Source organism: Panthera pardus, unplaced genomic scaffold (assembly GCF_024362965.1).
Source record: "Panthera pardus isolate Hobbes unplaced genomic scaffold, ASM2436296v1 HiC_scaffold_13, whole genome shotgun sequence".
NCBI lineage: Eukaryota > Metazoa > Chordata > Mammalia > Carnivora > Felidae > Panthera > Panthera pardus.
Genome location: NW_026526688.1, coordinates 78,369,692 through 78,392,819, shown reverse-complemented (window position 1 = coordinate 78,392,819; position 23,128 = coordinate 78,369,692). Strand labels below are relative to the sequence as shown.

Below are 23,128 nucleotides of genomic sequence, written 5' to 3'. Positions count from 1 at the left end.
CAAAATTGCATGCTTATTTTAACCTAACAGAGGTCCTAGTGTCTTAAAGAATTGGACCCACCCCCACGCCCAATGTCAATTAATACTCATTCTAATAAAACAAAATGTAAAGGCTTTCAGTATTTGTATCTGATTTTTGGCATAAAGTAGTTTTCTTTATAATAGAGGATTAGGATAATAATACACAGGACTATGAATGGTTCCTTAGAACACAGTGGCAGCTGCCAAGCAGATTCAGGAAGAATGTTTAATTACAATACTCAGTAATAACAACAAAGGAAAAGTTCAATGAGAAGAAATGACTCTATTATAAGACAGAGGTCTGTGCTGAGTGGAGGAGGTACAATGGAGCCTTTTCTAGACCATAGACATTTGTTGTAGCTAAAGTTGCCTTGGCAGCTGATGGCCTTTTTACCTTAAAACTTGACTATTTTTCTTCTCAAAGAAACTCAGTTGGCTTTCCAGGTTAAGCATGCAGAATCACTTCAATTTCAAAAAAGTGCATTCTTTCCTGAAATGAAAACTGTTAATGATTTTAAGAGAAGGATTGATCATCTCTAGTTCTGTATGGCAAAAGAACACTTGACCAGGCACTTTGAGTTCTTGTCCAGAACTCTGTAACAAACCAACTGTGGGGTCCTCAAACAGCTATGAAATATCTCTGAGCCTCTTTGAAGGATGAAATTTTCCATGCTATTCTGATTATTAATATATATTTGAGAATATTCCTTTTAGAACCTCCTTGGTCATAATATTTCATATGGCCCTAGAATATAATATGACTTTATATCCACAGTAGCTTGTCACATGTTATATGTGAAATTTTATTGATAGGTAATATTTGTTTGGACCTCTTATATGGCAGTTGTTATGCTAAATGTGTTTCACATGTCAAGTGTCAGCATATAAGATAGCTTTATAGATGGAGTGGTTATAGCCCAGAAGGTTTAAGTCACTTGCACAATAACGTGTATTCTCTAAGTAGCAAAACTGAGATTCAAGGTCAAGTTTCTCTGATTCTGACAACAATACCTTTCACTATTCTATACTTCTTTCCTTTAAGATAACTTATAGCTACATGGTGAACCTCCTGTGTCCATCACTGGTGTGGGCTGAGGAAATGGGCTTGTGTTCTTAATTGAGTGTGTTACTCATTTAAAGAGATCTGGGATGAGAGATGGGAGAATATTATTTAAAGGATTGGATTTTAGAGGAACTGAGAGAGGAAGGGTGGAAGTTCATTAACACTATACTTAGCAATAGCAAACAACTAGTGAGGTCAGTTTTCTCCTATTTTTAAGGATGTTACTTTGATATCTCTGTGGCTCTAAAGCAGATGTGGCAGAAACAGAAACATGCAAGTGTGCAAACGGTGCTTGTGAAGGCAGTACATGAGAGTGGGTGCAGATGCAAAGCAAGAAGTGACCTCACTTGCATGGGTCTTTCCAAATGAGGAAAGCTTTGGAAAGCTAATGCAAGGATTTGAGGAAGGAACTAAATATTAAGTCTGAAAGAAGATTTATTTTAGCAGAGACAGTGTGAACTGACTAGCAGACATAGAGGTTGCAGCTAGAGAATTGGGTGTGAAATTGTCTTGATGATGTAAGATGAGCCAAGTCTGAGGACAAGAATTTAGTGATGGTGATCAAGACACATGACTATAATATCTGGAAGGAGATCATCATTCTTAGGTGGTGAGTTGTCAAGATGCAGTCCCACATAGAGAATGCCTCTCAATGGGAATTTTTGGACTTGGAGGGATGGCAGAAGGGAAACTGTGTGCCAAAGTCAGCTTAAAGTTACAGAAACTTATGTAGAAGATAAAACAAGACTCCTGAACATGAAATTAGAGAAATTTATTTTTCTCTCAAGAAGTTTAGATTTAGATCCCATCAAACATGATAATCAGTTATAATGGAAATAGCTATGACTTGTTAAAGAAAATTGTAGAAGAATAATACAAAGTTCTTTGTGGATTGTTATAACTAATGAGAAAACTGGAGAGTATTTTGAAGTGGTGGAAGATGAGATTTATTATGTCAAAGCCAAAAGACCAATAGAATATAATTATGTTGGAAAGCAAGCTTTGGCATTTGGCCTGAAGGGATTAGGTAAGACAAAAGTGGTCAAGGGCAAATTGAGCTGACATAAGTTTCTCCTTGGAAATTTGCTTCAAAACTACTCCATTAGGAACTGTGTCATTGTTGGGCTACCATAAAAATTAAAGTAAAAATTCTTTATTCTTAAATTCAGAGTCTAAAGCCAGTACTAGAGGGAAGGTCTTTCTACATTCATAGTATAAGCAAAGAAGAAAATCATGTGCAAATGAAGCTGTCTATCTCATACTATCGGAAGCCATATATTTATATGTATATAATATAATATATATATACATGTATATGATTTCTAACATATATATGTATATATATACACAAATGTTATGCCCAGAATTCGTGATCCCCAAAGACCACCAGGGAGCCGAGTCCGATGCAAAAGCAAAGAGCCTTTATTCGAGCTAGCTCCAGCTCAATCTCCTACTTGCACCGTCGCAGCGGTGAGATACCAGAGAGAGAGCCATGTTATTATGGTAAAAACTGTTGGTTTTAAAGTATACCCTGGAACAGTGAGAGTTTTATATGTAAACTTCAGCTTCTTGTCCACATGAATGGTTCGCTATCCTGTATCGTGATCAAACTCATATACATACATATGTGTATATATATACATATATATGTGTATATACATGTGTGTGTGTATATATATATATATATATATATATATATATATCATTTGTTAATTTATTTAACTAATCTCTATACCTAACATGGGACTCAAACTCACTATCCTGAGATCGAGAGTCGCATGCTCTTCTGACTGAGCCAACCAGGTTCCCCTACATGTATATTTTTTTAATAAAAATAATTCTAATATATTTATTTTGTTAACATTGTGAATATTACTGTGGTAGAGTAAGCAAAGTAAATCTAAATCAGGGAGGAAAAAATAAAGGGGTCATTAGAAAGTCTCTAATTTTAGAATTTCATGAATGAAGATAGTGTTTATAAAATTGGAGGACTAAAATGGGATCCTTCTTCCATATGTCTGTGTCTCCTAGTAAGCATGAATCTGGACAGTAATCATGGAAATTTACACATCCAGGATTAGATGAGTCTTCACTATGTTCTACTTAGCCAACTAACAGAGCATGGAGCTCAGCCTCAACGAGGTCAGGAGACTATTTGTGGTCCTCAGTGACTTTACTTAGATTACAAATGAAGCATCCTGATTTCAGGAAATAACATTCAATAGGAGGCCTGACCTTGTGCAGGCAACAAATGAAGCTGGAAAATGTACCCTTAGGCCAGAACATTCTCAAACAAATTGACTTAGATTCTTGTATTTACATGTCTTTGGTTCCAGCAAAATTTTTTTGGTTCATCTATAAGACAAATGATTTAAAAAAATCGGAAAACAACAAATAAATAAAACAAAGCAAAAGGGATTTTTCATGTAGAAATTTCTCCTTTGCTAAGGTCACTTTTTCTGTGGGTTTAATTATCAGGTCAGGAAGATGTAATCATAAGCCAGAGCAAAAGCAAACAGAATTGTCTGATTTAAAAGGCAAGAGTGGTTCATCTTGGTTTCATACATTTTGATTATATGGTATATTGAATTTGGTGTTTATAAATAAAGTTGGACTAACATGTCCAGACATAATTGTTTTCCATATTGCAATCTTTCAAAATGGAAATGGCTAGGCAGTATGTCCTTGCCAGCATTCTTTTTATTATTCTAAAGGGTACACCTTTTTGGGTTAGATACCTATGCAGACATCAATCTTTTTATCAGATGCCTATCTCTAGTTCCTGTTGACTTTAGCAGAACTTGGTTTAGCTAGTTAAACACCAATTGGCCATATCCAATGACCTTGGAAATTAATCGGTGAGAGTAGGTAGAGCAAGTGATATACACATTTTCCTTTAAAGTTTAGTTAGCAGAAGTAAGAAGCTTCATGAAGGAGACTAAATTACAATTAAAAAATAAATATTGAAGAGGCACCTGGGTGGCTCAGTTGGTTAAGCATCCAACTCTTGGTTTTGGCTCAGGTCATGATCTCACAATTGGTGATATCGAGTCCAGTGTCACTTGTACTCTCTCTCTCAAAATAAATATACATTTAAAAAAAAAAATAAATAAATGTTTAAGAAGCAAAGCATGGGGGCAGGAGGTGTTGGGCTTTCTTGGTGGAATAATGGATTTGATTCTGAGTGTCAAGTTTCCCATGGCTTATTGAGACACTTGAAAGCCATATATTTATAGGTATTTACTTCAGTGTCTGCAAAATGGGAACAATAATTCCATTCAGTCCTACTTTACAAATAAATAACATGTAAGTGACTTTGAGATCATGAGATTTAAAGTGCTATATAAATGTGAATGATTCAAAGTTGTTTAAAATGAATCCAATTGAAGGGTACCTGGGTGGCTCAGTCGGTTAAGTGTCTGACTTTGGGTCAGGTCATGATCTCAAGGTTAGTGAGTTTGAGCCCTACATCAGGCTCTGTGGTGACAGCTCATAGCCTGGAGCCTGCTTCAGATTCTGTGTCTCCCTCTCTCTCTGCCCTCCCTAGCTCACACTCTGTCTCTCTCTCTCTCTTTCAAAAATCAATAAACATTGAAAATAATAAAAAAAAAAATGAATCCAATTGTTGAAATTAAATTTTTTTTTGAGAGAGAGAGAGAGAGAGAGAGAGTGTACAAGTGGAGAGGGACAGAGGGAGAGACAGAGAGAATCCCAAGCTGGTTCCCCGCCTACTGTAGAACCTGATGTGGAATTGAGACCATGACTTGAGCAGAAATCAAGAGTTGGATGCTCAACCAACTGAGCCACCCAGGTGTCTCTAAATTGCACTTTCAAGGAGTCTTTATAAATGAATTGAATCAATTGAAATTTTAAAAACCATATAGCAAGGTATTCTGAATGGATTACTTTTGAGAAGCTGAGCTCTACTTTAATGATTATGAAAAAATCAGAGAAAAGGCAGCAGATTAACTTACATATAAGGCATGGCTCTGTTATTGTCTTGATTTCAAATTAGAACCAGTATTCCAGGAGTTTCAAATGACTGTTGACATGTGGGAAGAATTCTGAGTTTGGACTGTAATTTAAGCACACAGCATTATTATTAGTTTTTCCATTAAAATGAAAGGGAAAAAAAAGCACTTATAATGTGCTTCCTGTGTTCGAAGCAACATGCTAGGCTCTGGCGCTGGAATGGATGCGGAAGTTGAAAAAGAAGGTCTAGGGGCTAGACTACGGGCCATCATGGAGATCTGACCTGAGTCCCCATTTTCCATGACAAAAAGAAGACCTATCAAAATGCCAATGAAGAACATGATACGAGAGGGCTCAACACCACCCTATAAAAAGTTTCCAGGGCTTTATCGTGAAGTTCTAGTATATGGACTCAAGGTAAGAAAATAAAGAATGTCACCACTGGACATATTAAGGAGCATGTTGCAATATAGTTCTGCTGCTTCCTCCCCTGCCCCCTCCCCCCAAGGTTGTTTACAGCCTTAGAGCTTCAGTACTAAAAATAATGTAGAAAGGCAAGTCTGAGTTGCTCTGTAACCAGATAGATAAGGTACTGATGACCTTGAAGGATTTGGGATCCTGGAATCTTGAGACCTGGAGCCCCTTAAAGATAATTTTTCCTTAGAGGGGTATGAAGACCACAGATAGGATTTTCCACCCTCTACTGAAGAAGGCAAAGTATCAAATCTGCTTGATTTCAGGTAAACTTAGAAGACTTACTTATACAGTTACAATAATTTTCTATGCTGACATTATGAAGAGGGGCTATCTTTGCCTCTTCATATAAAGCAGGCAAATTTTAGCCTGTTTTTCTTTGTGAAAAATGGTCTGTGTGTGAGAGGAAAGTAATTTCCCCTAACATCTTCTGGTTGTTACAAAGTCTACATTAAATTTGTTCTTGTCTCTGAGGTAAGCCAGAGTCCTTTCTGAGGATGCCAGGAGATTTCTAGAGAGTAAAGAAGACCTCTCATTCATGGCATGTACTGTCAGTGCTTAATGTTGGACCATTTAGAAACTAGTGAGGTTGTATAATTTTACTTAGGTTTTCTTGCTGGTTAATCCTAGTACAATTTACCTCGTTAATTTGTTCTTAATGAGTTCATCAGCAATGATTTAATACAACTCTGAGGAACAGCTTTCTTTAGTCTTTAATTCGCGACAGTTCCCCTCCTATTTGGCAGTACATTAATGGAAATGGAAAATTGCCTCATTCTAAATGTCAGAATAATGCTGCACCAAAAACAATTCAGTCATGTCTTTCAAACCACGCACATATGGTTCATCACCAAATGTCACTGTTCTTCCCCCTTCCCCCCATGCCCCCCTCCCGCCTGTACCTTCCCTCTTCATTTTCTGTCTGTGGTGATCATTGTTTGGATTAACTTTCTAATATCTTTGCATGAGGTTTATTTCTCCTGCTGTCCAGGAACCAGTTCTCACAACACTAGTTTCACCTAGTTGCTTAGGATTTGCCGAGTTCACAGATCAGGTGACAGCTATTGCTTTTAGTATCGAAAATGGCTTTCATCTGCTCTCAAAATTGAAGAAAAAAAAGTTTATGTGAAGTTTCTTCAAAATCATTTTTGTGCATAATTTGTGGCTGTTTTGTGAAGTTCTCTAAGTAAACTGTATTCCTCATTCTGTCGATGCTAAGTCAGTTCTTCCCCACACCCCTGCCAGTTTTGCGTTCAACCAAGTTTCTCTCTAAAAGAGATGCTTCTATTATGAATATTTTAGTTGTGATTTTTTTGGGTAAGTTCATATGAAAACACCCACCGCACAGTTTTACTTGCACTTAAGGATACAAACTTTTAATTGAAAATCTGGATTCACTAATACTTAAAGGACATTTCAATGGAGTTTTAAATTAGTCTACGAGCTACACTGTCTAAAGACTGTCCATTTTTTTTTCAAAAGGAAAGTTAAAAGATAGAGCAGTTTCCAAAATTATTTATCAAGCATCACTTCTGTGGGCCAGCCTCTGAAGAGTATTTTCAATAAGTTTTTCTTTCTTAAAGAGACCCTACTTCCAATAATATTTGAAAAAAAATTTTAAGAGAAAAGAATCTCCACTCTTGGTTGTATATATATATTTTACATTCTTATATTTAAAGTACTTGTCTGAAACTGGAATTTTGAATCTTAATTAATTTATTGGTTTGGCTTTTTATTTCTACCAGCAAGCTGACTCATCTGTGAAGTATGAATATTTTAATTCAAGTAACTGTTTTCTACAGATTGAGGATCATTTGTTTAAGCAGGCAGAAGGTAATCAGAGGGTAACTTGTAGTTTCGCATTACAGAGTTAGAAGCACCAAGAATGTTACCTGATTTCTCCGTTTTTCTTTTCCTCTCTCTAGTGATACATAGTTAAGATATTTTCTGGGTTTGCTCTGCAGAGACTATATAATTACTATCATAATAATTATATTTTTTCCACAATTTACTTAGCATCCACTGTGTCAGGTGCATTATACAGGTTATTGAATCTAATTTTCCTGAAAAGAGTGAAGTAAAGGTTATGAAAATAGTTTTCATAGAAGTTTAAAAGGCTGTTTGACATTACAGAGACGGTATGCATTTGGACGTGCTTTTCTTATTCCACACTTTTTCTTTCATCTGTAGTATTTACTTTAGAGCATAAAAGAACATAAGGAGTGCATTAACCATTCTCCTTCATTGTCAATAGTCATCTGGCCCCTTCTAGAGTATTCCAGTGACACAGAATTCACATATTCCTAGGGCAGGCAGACTGTTGTTGAACAGTTCTAATGGCAGAATATGATTCATTATATACAACTGAAGCATGTCCTATACTCTTGCCCATCATCTTTCTTCTAGTTCCTATAATTAGTCAAATCTTTCTTCCACATGATACTTTCAGCTGTTTGAAGACGCTGCCGATTTCTTGAATTGATTTCTCCTGTAGGCAAAACCTTTCTGATTCCTTGCTGTAGATTCTTTATTATAAACTCATAACAGGGAGCAATAGGCCTGTGATGAAATCTGAAGCCATGTAGGATAAAAAAGGATTTCATTTGGGCATTATATTTTTTTACATGTAGACTCATAGGGTAGCCTGTGCCCTGTGTCCACCTCCATGAATTACGAAAATTTAGGATCAAGTAAAAAATAAACGGCAACATAAATTCCTAGGAACTAGGTCACCCATTTTGTACTAATGTGATTGACCTTTTGACCCTAACATGAAACTTTATACTCTGTGTAATTTTATGCACACTGACTTGGCCAATCAGTGTAGTTTTTGGTTCCATCAATTGATATTTGAATCCTCTCTTTGCCCTAACATCTTTCTGACATAGCTGCATTTCATGGAATTTTTTTCTATATTGTTAGTCAAGTAATTGATATAAATGTCAGTGTAGGGGATCCTTAAAACAAACTCCTAGAACACAACCCCATGGGCTTTCCTCCAGCATAACTACTGTTCAACCCATCTGATGGGCTGTGATTAAGCGTTCCCCAAGTCATCCTGAACCTCCAGAGAAAATGGAGGCTGCCCCTGAGGCCTCTGCCTCTGTCCCAGACATTGCTTGATCTTTAGCTTTTGTTTTGTTTTTTAACTGACATCTGGATGTCAGCCTTCATGTCACGCTTCTAACAGAGTCTTTGTTCTTGGCTCTTTCTGTGTGATATTAATCTTTGCTTTTATAGCCCATTTGTTCAGACATTATTAATTCGTATGTTGAGTAAAACACACAAAAAACACTCATTTACTGGGGACTTTCTATGTGTATTAAAAAAATGCATGCCAGTTACTAGACCCTTATGAATCTATGAAAGACTTGCTCCCTGGGGTTTCTTCTTAAAGCAGAGTTCAACCAACTGCACCATGCATAGACACAAAGGCTTCTTCGGATTCTTCCTTCTTGTCTTTCTGAAAGAGATTCTAAAGAGTTCAATAGACTACAGCTCAGGGCGCCAAGTTTTACTCATTTTCACCCACTGCTGGGCTCATAGGAGGTGCTCAGTTCAGGTTTGTGGATCTCAGCCAAACTGAATTCTGATCACTTGTGACTTCATAAGAATTTCACTTTGAGGGGCGCCTGGGTGGCTCAGTCGGCTAAGCGTCTGACTTCGGCTCAGGTCACGATCTCACTGTCCGTGGGTTCGAGCCCCGCGTCAGGCTCTGTGCTGACGGCTCAGAGCCTGGAGCCTGTTTCAGATTCTGTGTCTCCCTCTCTCTGACCCTCCCCCTTTCATGCTCTGTCTCTCTCTGTCTCAAAAATAAATAAACGTTAAAAAAAAAAAATTAAAAAAAAAAAAAAGAATTTCACTTTGAAACTTTTCTATCCTTCTTAATCTTTCATGCTTTTGGAATGACTATCCTTGGGATGACACCTCTTTTGTTTCTTTTCCTCTTAAAATCTTGTGTTTTTGACCAACTGGAGTTCATTGGCCTTGGCTTGATGTGCCCTCTCCATGTGGTTGCTACACCCAACATAAGCCCATCATGTCCACAGAATCCCGACATTTCCACATCACCAGTAACATTCTTTCTGGATGCTCAAAATCAAGTTGTAAATAAGCTAAAGATCCAGAAGATATGATAGTTTCAGTCAAATCCAAAGTAACTAATAACAACAAACAAATGAACAATTAAATTCAAAGGGGCTTTTCTGAGTGCTAATTTTCATATTTTAATTTGTTTCTTAAAGCTTATTTTATTTTCAGAGAAAGAGAGAGAGGGCATGCACAAGTGAGGGAGGGGCACTGAGAGAGAAAGGGAGAGAGAATCCCAAGCAGGCCGCATTCCATCAGCACAGAGCCCAGCTCATGGGGCTTGAGCTCATGAACTGTGATATGACCTGAGCAGAGATCGAGTTGGAAGCTTAACCAACTGTGCCACCCAGGGACCCCTAATAATCTTTTTTAATCCAGAAAAATAGCTCCAACACTTCCTGAGCACCTCTTCTCTGCCAAGCACAGTCACTGCTGTGTTCATGTAAGTTGTCTCTAAAGTGTATGAAAGACTTTCTGGTTACCTACTGCTTTAAGCAAATTGTTTTGTTTATATAGGCTAATAGAGAGTTGAAAGGTAGATCAAAAATATTTGCTAGAAGTAGAATAAAATTTGATTCTCCTTTTGAATGGTTCAAGCAATTTTAATGATTTGTAAATTCAACTAAATTTTTATTTATATAAATGCATGCACATGATAAGTGCTCAATAATGTTAAATAATGACAAAGCTGATTTTTTTAAAAAGTAACTTCGTTTCCTGGTTATTTCTGTGACCAGAATATCAAGTACCAAAATAAACTGTAACATGTCTTATGATTGTTGTTAACTGGCTGGAACTGGCATATATCAGAGGTCAGAAGCTTATCCTCATAAGAATTTTAAGAGCGAAAAGTTTCAGGTTGCATCATGAATGCTTAGGCACATACCCATAATGCATACCCACAGCTTAGACTTTCTGAGAACTTTTTCTTATGTGATAAGTTCTTCAGCTAAATAGTAAGAGGTAGTGGAAAGAATGCTACCCTAAGAGTCAGGAGAGCTAGATTCTAGTATTGCCTTTTTTTTTAAGTTTATTTATTTATTTATTGAGAGACAGTGAGAGAGAGAGAGAAGAGGGGCAGAGAGAGAAGGAGAGAGAGAATACAAAGCAGGCTCCACACTATCAACATAGAACCCAATGCAGGGCTTGAACTCAATGAACTGTGAGATCATGATCTGAGCTAAAACCAAGAGTCAGGCGTGTAATGGACTGAGCCAACCAGAGACCTTTTATATCATAAATGGATTCCATTGGAGGAGGTGTTGGATTCACTACAATAGGCCAATGGAAAGGGCACTTGAGTCAGATCTAATAGGACTAAACTTGTTGGGACAATGGCCTGGTATCTAAAATATAGTATCTGTATTGGTTTCTTATGGTTGTCACAACTAATTACCACAAACTTGGTGTTAAAGCAATAGGCATTTATTCTCTCATTGTTCTGGAGACTAGAAGTCCAAACAAAATCAAGGTGCCAGCAAGGCCATGGTCTCATTGAAGGCTCTAGGGAAGAACATTTCCTTGCCGTTTCCTGGTGACTCCAGGCATTCCCTGGCTTGTAGCTGAGCTGTGTCACTCCAGTCTCCACCTACCTCTGCCTTCACATAAACTTTTTCTCTATTTCTGTGTGCTTTTCTGTCTCTTATAAAGACATTTTGAATAGATTTAGGGCCCACCTAGTCCTGCATGATGTCATCTCAATTCTTACCTCTAGTGTGTCTTCAAAGGCCCTGTTTCCAAATAGAAGATTTAAATTCTATTTCTTTCCTACTTCTAGGTTCCAGGTAGATATGAAATAGGGAGTGGGAGCACACTGTTCAACCAACTATAGGATCTAAAGATACATGGTAACTTTTGATTTAGGCCAGTTTTGAGTCACTTATTGATCCATTGTTTCATTCATTCAACAATGATTTATTGAAAACCTATTATATGGCAGAATAGTGCTAAGTATGAGGGTACTATCCACAAGCAGATATAAACCACAATTTTATGGAGCTGTCTAGAAGCACATAAAGGGACTCTGCTGCCTATATTCCTAAAGCATGATCTCCGTACTGACTTGAGCATGCATATTTTTTCAGCATGTACTTCTAATATAAACTTTCACATTTATTTACTCAATTATTATATGAACTACACTACTAATGCATATGTATATTGTATAACACACCCCAAAATTTATTTATTTATTTTTTATTTATTTTTTTATATGAAATTTACTGTCAAATTAGGTTCCATACAACACCCAGTGCTCATCCCAAAAGATGACCTCTTCAATGCCCATCACCTACCCTCCCCCTCTCCCACCTCCCATCAACCCTCAATTTGTTTTCAGTTTTTAAGAGTCTCTTATGCTTTGGCTCTCTCTCCCACTCTAACCTCTTTTTTTTCTTTTTTTTTTTCCTTCCCCTCCCCCATGGGTTTCTATTAAGTTTCTCAGGATCCACATAAGGGTGAAAACATATGGTATCTGTCTTTCTCTGTATGGCTTATTTCACTTAGCATCACACTCTCCAGTTCCATCCACATTGCTACAAAGGGCCATATTTCATTCTTTCTCATTGCCACATAGTACTCCATTGTGTATATAAACCACAATTTCTTTATCCATTCATCAGTTGATGGACATTTAGGCTCTTTCCATAATTTGGCTATTGTTGAGAGTGCTGCTATAAACATTGGGGTACAAGTGCCCCTATGCATCAGTACTCCTGTATCCCTCTGTATCACAGAGTGAATTCCTCTGTGTTTGAAATCAAAAAGACAGAGAAATGCAAGAACAGACATTGTTCCTGCCTGTGACTAACTTTATGCCTTTTAAGAGAAAGTGATCTCAGAGGCGTTACTTACCTCAGTAAAATGAAGGTAATAACACTTAAACTACTTCAAACCAGAGTCTCGGATCAGGAAAATTTTGCCATCTCTTCCAGAAATAAGACACATAACTGTAAGATTTCATTGTTTTTCAGTAAGTTAAATGTTTTCCAAGAAAGAAACTGTTGACTCTTCTAATGATGACAGTTAAAATCGCATACTCAAAGTAGGAGGAGGAGCATTTTCAAATAAATCTATATTTTCATGGACTCAGGAGTGTCACAGAGAACAGTAAGCTGTGGTATGTTTCCCTAAAAAGGTGTGGTTGATTCATAAGTGAATATCTTTGAAGGAATTTTACAGACTAAATGCATATGTAAATGCTGCCTTCATGGACTTGTGTTGTTTGATTAGGAGCATTGCTGGTTCTGTCTGATGTGTTTATAGAGGGAAGTATATTTGCTGAGAAATAGAGGTAATCAAGAAATGGTTTTTATTTCTTCTTTTTTAATTTTTTTGATGTTTATTTATTATTGAGAGACAGAGACAGCGTAAGCAGGGAGGGGCAGAGAGACAGGGAGACACAGAATCCGAAGCAGGCTCTAGGCTCCAAGCTGTCAGCACACAGCCTGACGTGGGGCTCGAACTCACGAACCGCAAGATCATGACCCGAGCTGAAGTTGGACACTCAACCAACTGAGCCACCCAGGTGTCCCAAGAAATGTTTTTTTAAAAACAGGCAATACAAAGATGAATCCTAAGTGGTTAGAAGAATTTGATTCTCACTCATTATTATTGAGGCTACCCATTTCAATACACTTTTGAAGATACTTTCTGCTCAGTTGTAACTATTGTGTTAATCCTTTAAAACTAACAATGGAGGAGCACCTGGGGGGCTCAGTTGGTTAACCATCCAAGTCTTGGTTTCGACTCAGATCATGATCTCACAGTTCGTGAGATCACATGTTGGGCTCTGTACTGACAGTGCAGAGCCTGCTTGGGATTCTCTTTCCTCTCTCTGCCCCTCCCCAACACCTCCTCTCAAAATAAATAAATAAACATTTTAAAGAATTAAAAAAAATAAAACTAACAAGAGAAATACAACCATAATATTATATTGAGATTTGTGATGCTTTTTTAGATAAGAAGTGAAATACCAACATACTTCTCAACAGTTTCGTGTAATAAAAATTACAGGATCTTGTAAGTTGAATAAGCAATGGATTGGACATCAGAAGGTCTCTTTCTCCTGGTGCCCATTAGACTCACACTTCCTATTTTTCAGATAAAGTTCCTTTCCCTCTTTGAGTGTTTTTTATTTTATTTATTTATTTTTTAACTAATGGGGCTGGGGTAGATTTTCTGTAACTTTCCTGATAGAAACATTCTGTTGTTTCTATCTCTGTTTCTTTCTGGTCTTTAACTCTGAGTTACTACTGTGCTCTCATGTTTACACTACGTTCTTCCACCCTTCATCTGCTTGGCTCAGCTGAACAATTATCTTTCCATTATTACCGCTCTTTTCTAGTGTCTCTGCTCTATTCTCTTCTTTTTTTAATTTTTCACATTTATTTATCTTTGAGAGACAGAGAGAGACAGAGCACAAGTGGGGGAGGGTCAGAAAGAGAATAAGACACAGAATCCGAAGCAGGCTCCAGGCTCTGAGCTGTCAGCGCAGAGCCCGATGTGGGGCTTGAATTCACAGACCGCGAGATCATGACCTGAGCTGAAGTCAGATGCTTAACCCACTGAGCCACCCAGGAGCCCCTCTGCTCTATTCTTTATATTCATACCATACCATGTGGATTAGTCACAGTTCAGAGCAAGGTGGATAATACCATTGATTTCAAGCTGTGTTTAATTCAGGGAATTGGATCCCCAAAGGTTAGAAGGAACTGAAGTTAAAAAGTCACTCTGGACTATTGATTTGAAGGTCACACCGTCATAGCAGCTACCCAGAGATCAGAAATTTCTGCTGCTCCCACACTTTCCCTCATGGTCATTAGCTGGTGACTAGCCTCTGGGGCATGGAGTCCAGTCACCACCAACACACCTGTATGACCTTGCTTGCCAGTATCAATACAGGCAGGAAGAGGGTTGCTACCCCACATTTATTTTGAGCTGTCCTTCAAGTCCTTGCTCAGATTTTAAAACTTAGCCTCAAGTGCATATGGGAAATTTAGAAATTAGATTTTGAATCCCTTAAACTAGAAGGAGGGTAGAATTGTGATTAGGAGAACCAACCCAAATGTCTACCAAAGCATATATAATGCTTGACATGCTGAACTCGTTTATTTTACGTGGATCTTCTTAAGGGCAGGGACCATGCCTTATTAATTTCTGTATTAATAAATTAGGAAGAAGACACAGCATGAAAAGGTTATAGTCCATTCAGAAAATGTGTATCAATAGTAAACACTGAGAAAGACTTAAACAAAGTTATATGTATATATGGTGGACTGACAAAGTCTAGTTAGAAGACTAGTGAAATCTGGACTGATAGAGAAATCTTAAAAGATTTAGATTACAACATGAGTTTTTTTATTCATTTTTATTTTTTTTTTATTTGAGTATAATTGACACAGAATATGACATTAGTTTTAGGTGTACAACTTCTCTAGTGAATCAACTTCTCTATATGTTATGCTGTGCTCACCAGAGAACTCTATTACAATATCATTAATTACATTCCCAATGCTGTATCTTTTATTTTCAGGCTTACTCATTCCATAACTGGAAGTTTGTATCTCCCACTCCCCTTCACCCATTTTGCCCATCCTCTACCCGCCCCCCCCTTGGGCAACCATCAGATTGTTCTCTGTATTTATAGGTGTGACTCTGCTTTTTGTTTTATTCATTTGCTTTGTTTTTTAGATTGCACAAAGAAGTGAAATAATATGGTATTTGTCTTTCTCTAACATATTTCACATAGCATAATGATCACGACATGAGTTTGGAAGAACAGTAGAATTTGGATGGACCCAAAGACAAAGATAAGATGTTACTATGGAGAGACTCCACTCTAAGCACTGTGAGTCCCTGGAGCTGCCTCTTCTCAAAAAAGAAGTTTCTCACATACAAAAATATTTTTCATTTATTCACTAATTCACTTACAAATGTTTACTAAGTGGCTACACCATCTATTTTTCAGGGGCTGGGGTTATAGCAATTAAAAAACAGGAAAAATGATTACAGAAGTATCGAACTTTGGTAGAGCAGATATTTTCAGATATTGATACATTATTTGACACTGTTTTTTATATTTTGGAATAGTTTATGTGATTGAATAAATATCCTTCCCCACCCCTTTTTTTCTTACATATGTGGTTCAAATGGTTTCTAATATGTTTGGCAATGTAGAAATTCTCATATAGGCTATGCCAGATGGTCTCACTGTCTAAATGTTTAACAGTTGCGTTACACTATAATAGATGTTAACACAGTTGTGGAGAGGAGGGTAATAATAATATGTTAAGTAAGAGATATGGAGTGTAGTTAGCCTATTTATTCCCTACCCCATCCCCCATCTTTTGAAAAACATGAGTTTAACAGGGAATATGGTAAGTAGGAAAGGTGTTAATTTTGGCTTTATGTTAAGATTTTGTTCAAAGCCAAAACAAAACCTTTCTAGGGAATGCTAAATGAGTTTAGACTCATGTCTGTTTCCCATAAATATATCTTCATTCAATCTGTTAATGAATTTATATAGTAAGAACAAGTATCTCCCTGACTTAATCAGTGTCCCATGCCTTATCTTATCTATATTGTAATCTCTTCAAGGGGTGCAAACTTTCAAGCTCTGTAAATGCCACCTCAACATTTCTTTTATTTTGTTCACCCTGAAACTCATTGGTCATTTGTGTGTCTATGTCATATTATTGTGTAATCAATCTGCAAATTCTTCCCATCATTTGCCATTTGATTTCTATTTAGTAAACCATCCAGAATCATCTACACAGTTGGAAAATGTCTCCCTTATATTCCTAATCATTTATTAAAATCCTAAACAAAATTTGTTTCCTAGAGTAAATTTTTGGGTGAGAGACTGTATATTTAACCACTCATAAGAGTGACTTTTTAAAATTTTTATTTATTTATTTTTAATTTTTAACATTTATTTATTATTGAGAGACAGAGCATGAGCATGGGAGCGGCAGAGAGAGGAGGAGACACAAAATCCAAAGCAGGCTCCAGGCTCTGAACTATTAGCACAGAGCCTGACACGGGGCTTAAACTCACAAGCCATGAGACCATGACCTGAGCCAAAGTCAGATGCTTAACCGACTGAGCCACCCAGGTGCCCCAGAGTGACATTTATTTTAACCTGAGAAAGAATAATCTCAGGATGTATATTTTATACTCTGCTTTTATAACAAAGTATTTGAAGCAAATATGACTTAATATTGAATCAGTTCATATTTTTAATTATTGTCATTTCTAATGTATAATCTGCCTTTATTTTATAAAGAAATATTTATAATATAAAACATCAAAACTAAAGAAAAATTGAAATATCATAGAGTTCAAACAACAAAGATAACCAATGTTATAATTTTAATGTCTTTCTTTCTAGTCTTTTCATGTAGCTATGATACAAAAGAAAGAAATAGCTATATGTATTCTCAGAGCATTTTTTAGATTGGTTACAAATGGTGCCTTTCCCCTACTAGGTTATTTTTAGACATTCTACCTTTTTATTATGGCTCCATCTCAGAGCTGTTTCTGGTTTATAGCAATTGGGGTCATCACTCCAGACTTTGTGCTCTGGGAAGATCCATAATTCAACAGAGAACAAATTCCTAAAACTCCTGGGAAATAACTAGAAGAGAAGAAGGAAGAATGTTATCCCAAATGGGGGTTAAAATTACCTGAGACACTCTTATGGTTACATTTCAGCAGATATAATTCTGATGTGTTAGGGGTGTCAGGAGAGATAGCACTTCAACTTCCTTTAATTGCCACCCCCCTGCTCCCACCTCCACCCCAGCCTCCCACATCTCAGTCCTTAAGTTTAAGGCTGGCATTTTGGGAAATACTGTCTTCTTTTCCCTTCAGGGTACCCTTGATATTGCTTTTGATCTGCTTGTCTTGGCTACATTTAAGGGAATGTTTGTATGGTGGGGGCATATAAAATACTGCTTTTCAGTGATCCTATATGCCCCTAAATGTGGACTTGATTCTACCAGTTTATGATTCCATTAACTGATACTCATCTTTTGCACTCCCTAGAATCTTCTCTAGTGATCTTCACATAGAATGAAAGTGTGATCACTGGTTATACATCTCAGGCCTTATGGCCATCTCTGTCAAGTTATATGTTATGGTCACTTTCTCTATGCCTGACGATTTTCTGAAGATACATGATTTATCTCTGTCTAGTTTATCAGTCAGTCCAGCACATTTGTGTGCATTTTCTGATGTTAAGTCTGTAATTGTTAGCTTTTGTGGTAAAATGTTTGCAAAGAGGGCCACAGTTATTGTTCTCATTCTTATAAATACATACCTTTTCAGTGTGGGTTGGTTGTGTCTCAGAGTAAGATGTGGAATTTATTTCTCCACTCCCTGCATATGGGCTTGGCACGTGACTTGCTTTGGCCAATAAGATATATGCAAACAAAGGCTTGAAATGTGTTTGCCCATTGGGGCTTGCCTTCCCTTCCCGTCCTAGAAAAACTGTTGCCATGTGGGCAAGCTGGATTAGCTTTCTTGGAGAGCTGAGCCATGTGAAAAGAGGCCCACTTGTCCCAGGTTAGCTTGGCCTTGGTCATCCAAGCAAGGCCACTCTAGGCTCTCCAATCTTCAGGGAGTTGATTCAGACCAGAAGAACTCCCAGTCCGTCTACAGAATTGTGGTCAACAAAAAATATGCTTGTTTTCTTCCAGGCAGTTTCTTACGGGAATAGTTTATTATGCAGTAAAATTGAACTGATACAAAAATTGGTACCAGAAGTGGTAGGATGCTGTAACAAAACTCAAAACATGTAGCAATGACTTTGGAATAAGATTGGAAGTGAAGGCTGAAAAAGTAATGCAGAAACTGCTGTCAAAGCCTGAAAAAAAGGCAAATGAGCTGTTAGAGGCTAGGAAAGTGGTGAGGAAACAGCAATAGCCAGCTAAAAAGATAACCCATGTTATGTAGCCATGAAAGAGTTGACATAGCTGTCATGGGATTAAAAATGTACCTAATAACCTTGTAGATATGCCTAAAATGATATTATGGCCAAATGGTTAAAGCGTCCATTGGCTTCTTCTCGCTGTACCTTATATGATACTGTGAGAAAAAGAGGAGCTAAAGAAAGAATGATTTGGCAAGCAGAATTTAGAGATGTAGAGGGAAGCCAAATTTCTAGGTTGGAAAATAAAGCTGTTTTCACATCCAACCTCTCCAGACGGCAAAAGATTCTCAAAATAAGAAATGGCTCCTTGATAAGGGTAAATCAAGTATATGGCTATCAGATCCTTTAAAAATCCTCCAGAAGAGGTAAGGTGGTGCTTAGCAGACTCTTTCAGCTGGACAAAAGAGCTTTCAGTAATTTTAAGGGTGCTTTCCTATATCAGCCTGACATGCTGCCCAAACAGAGAAGTGTCTATTCCAAAGAAATTGTGGATGTAGATTTTGGAACAAGGAGTGGACTTCATTCCTCTTCATAGGGGAACTTATAAAACTTGGTGAGAGATTATCCTAAAGAGAAAAGAAACAGTTGGAAACCAAGAGAAGCCTCTGAGCCCCAAATTTCTATGGATAGGACGCAGGCTTCTAGAGCTACACTGAACAATGGACTTGGGAACCATTCCTGGGATTAAAATTGGGCTCCAATTAAGGAACATGCCCTTCTCTAGGAGTAGAGGCCCTTGTTAATGTTTACTTGGAAAGATTTTACAATAGCTACCGACCAGTGTGACTACCCGTATTTCTTTCTTCCCATTTGAGTGGAAGTATCTATTGATGTTAGCTATTCTTTCTATTACATAGTGTGTGTGTATGTGTGTGTGTGTGTATGTGTGTGCATGATATAAATAACTTTAGTGCTAAGTCTTTGAATAAAGAGGAGTCACATTTGAGGAACTGTGCCTAAAGATCCTCATCTGTTTCTGGACCTTATTTAGATGAAGATCTTGTAATTCAAAATGAATACCATAATGAGAAGTGACTTCTGGGGAAGAAAGAGAATGTATTTTGTATGTGGGAGGAAAGTTTCTTCTGTGGCTAGTGGGCAAACTATGATGGATTGTCTGTAGAGATGGCCACAATAATCCCTGCTATGCTTATATACGCATCTCTTTGTAATGTAACATCGCCATTCTTTCTAATAAGAGGTGGAATTTTATTCTTGCTCCTTTGAATCTGAGCATAGCCACGTGACTTGCTCTGGCCAATGGGACATGAGGAAGACAAAACCCAGGCACATGAATGGTTATACATTAAGACTCATTCTCTGTGGCTGCACATGTCATCCTTTAACAAGGATGTGGCAGTCCTGACCAGAAACCACATGGATGAGAACCAGGGAGGAGAAGTTCAGGATTGCCAGACTGGTAGGTGAGGCCATCCTGACCATCCAGCTCCAGCTGAGCCAAGAGCTGACTGCAGCCACTTGAGTGAGAGAGAGATAAATCCAGCAGAACTGCCCAGCTGATCCCAGCACAAATTGTCCATCTGCTGAATCATGGTCCAATCATTGTTGTGTTAAATAGCTAAGTTTTGGAGTCATTTGTTAGGCAGCAAAAGCTAATTGATACAGATTCTTCATTTAAAATGCAATTTAAAGTGCTGTATCTTCATAAAATTCCTTTTTTCATGAACATTACAGCAAATGTTTTGCCTTCATGTGCTTGAGTACAGCCTCCTTATCTTGAATCTCAAGAAGTTCTGTTAATACTTTACCTACTTTCCTTTCTTTGTTTAAGGACCTTAGTGTTTTATTTTGGATTCTCGTGCAAGGTGCCTTGTAATTAAGTAGCTCTTGACCTGTTTAAATTTGTTTAAATTTGACTTGTCACATTTATAGAATTCCCACTCTTCTTCCTGGAAAATTCTATTCCTCCCTAAAATGATTCCTTGCCCTTATCCCCTCCTTTTTTTAAACCGCCTTCTTTCCTTTGCCATTTAGGCATTTAGTGTTTATTTTCAAATGCTTGCTCTTTTTGGGCTGAGTCAAACATTTTTCCTGAGTTTCCAATAAGCTGTTCTTAAACAGTCTCCAGACTTCTTCATGGTTATTTACTTTCAGAACTATTTCTTTCAGGATTTTTTCCCTAAGAAAAGCCCAAATTTTGCCATAGTTCCCTTTTCTAAAACTGAATAACTTCATGATGAATATTTTTGGTTTTCCTTTCTTGCCAGAATGTTGGACTTAATCACGTGGTAATTGCTGTTAAACAAGCACTCCTTGAGAGACAACATCTCTCTTATGAACATCCCTTCAGATGAACAAAACCATCTCCTCCCCTCTTCTGAGGGACTTGAAAAACAAAGCTTGCCTGTCTATCTAAAGCATATTCTTCAGCTGTTGAGAAGATTCAGATGGAAATGAAGTAGAGGGGAAAATAACAGTTTGTTATTTATTTTGGTACTTTTCTGATTAATTAGCCCTCTCTATGAGGACATACCTTTATAGCATCTATATTACAGTTATTTGTAAATTCATCCTATCTTCCGTACTAGACTCAAGACATTTGCAAATAAGCTTCAGGTTTCCATTATCTTTGTATCTTTCAGAGTGAACCCAGGAAATAGGAGTTACATTATAAATATCTGAATAAACGAAGAATTATCAAATAAATTGATGAATGCATCCAAGCTATGACCTGGACCAAGAACTTCTGTGGTGGGAAAAAGAGAAGGTTTTCTCACTTAAGCGGCCCTCCTGAATGAACTGTTTGCCTCTCCACAGTTGCCTAGTTTTGCCTTCCTACCTTACTGTGCCTTCCTTAAATGAAACAGATGGAGTTAAAGAAATAGAAAATCTATAATAACAAATAACATTATTTGTCCCCACTTACCACTCAAAAGGAGTCTGAGCCTCCTGTACCTACTTCTTCTGCTGGTTAAGTTAGAGAGAAATCTGGAAGATGGTGATGGCACATTTCTTGAATCTGTCTGACTATCCATTAAAATAAAAAAAGTAATGACTATGATAAAACCAAACACCCATATAAGAAAACATATGAAAATATATTTTCCTGTACCTCCAAATGTGAGTGGTGACGAACCACCAACAGTTCACAATACAAGGTATTCATACCTGTGTGGGGAGACGCAGAAGGAAGACAACTGGATATCTGTTAGTTCTGAGAATGGTGAGCACTGGGCTAATCTGAGAATAGCAGTCAGAAAGAATATGACAGGTTTCTGTAGAATCCAACTCAAAAAAGACTACAATGGATTATACTACCATAAATTCTAATGGTGCTTGAGGCATCTGGGCCTATAAACTCTCAAAATTATTAAAACAAAACCTATCTTCCAAGGTTGCCTGGGTGGCTCAGTTGTTTCAGAGTCTGACTTCGGCTCAGGTTATGATCTCATGGTTCATGAGTTCGAGCCCCGCATAAGGTTCTGTGCTGAAAGCTTGGAGCCTGAAGCCTGCTTCAGATTCTGTGACTCCCTCTCTCTCTGCTCCTCCCCTGCTCACACTCTGTCTCTGTCTCTCTCAAAAATAAATGAAACGTTAAAAAAATTTAAAAAAATAAATAAAAATAAACATTAAAAAGTATTAAAAAACTATCTTCAAAAAAAAAGAAAAAAGAAAAATAAAAGAGGGGAGGCTGGGTGGCTCAGTTAGTTAAGTGTCTGACTCTTGATATCGGCTCAGGTTTTGATGTCATGGTTGTGGGACTGAGTTCTGTGTCAGGCTTGTGCTAAATGTGGAGCCTGCTTGAGATTCTTTCTCTCCCTCTCTCTGTGTCCCTCCCTCACTCATGCTCTCTCTCAAAATAAATAGATAGACTTCAAAAAGTAAAGAAATAAAACAAAGCTATCTTCTAAGACTAAGCCCCGTACTGAGGAGAAACTTCTAGGAGTAGAATTCAACAAACAGGATAAAGGCAATAGGGACAAAAAAAAAAAAAAAAAAGACAGGTGAGGAAAGAGAAGAGAAGAGAAATATACCAGACTATCAGAAAAATTTCTTTACTTACAGGGATTATGGTTGTATCCAATATAGTGTAATGACTAAGACAAGAGAATAAAAAGAATAAGATTTCTACAGAAAATGAAAACATGCAAAAATGTCATGCCCTCAAACATTTGAAAATTGTATGCTAATTGTGATAGGCATAATAATGGCTCCCTAAAGATATTTTCATCTTAATCCCCTGAACTTGTGAATATGTTAGGTTGCATGGCAAAGAAGAATTGCATTGCAAAGAAGAAGGTTGCAGATAGACTCAGGTTGCTAATCAGGAGTAAACTAAACAAAATAGGGAGATTAGCCTGAATCACTCTGGTTGGCCCAATGTGATATCAAGAGACCTTAGATAAGGGAGGCTAAAAACAGAGAATTAGAGAGATGGTGGCAGGAGAAAAACTTGGTCCAAAATCACTGGCTTTGAAGATGCATAGATGCAGCTATAGGCCAAGGATGTAGGCAATCTCTAGAAGCTGGGAAGAGCAAGAAAACAGAATCTCACGTAGAGTCTCCAGAAGGAACTCAGACTTGTTGGAACCTTAAATGAGTTAAGTAAGTTAACC

The 23,128-nt window shown here is 37.4% G+C and overlaps 1 long non-coding RNA gene across 1 annotated transcript; it reads left to right on the top strand.

The window, feature by feature from the left end:
• Positions 1 to 12,381: 12,381 nt before the first annotated feature.
• On the top strand, positions 12,382 to 21,905 carry LOC109262231 (uncharacterized). Its single transcript, XR_002077675.2, has 4 exons — positions 12,382 to 12,737; positions 15,369 to 15,467; positions 20,780 to 20,970; positions 21,155 to 21,905. It is a non-coding gene; the product is annotated as an uncharacterized LOC109262231 (long non-coding RNA).
• Positions 21,906 to 23,128: the final 1,223 nt, after the last annotated feature.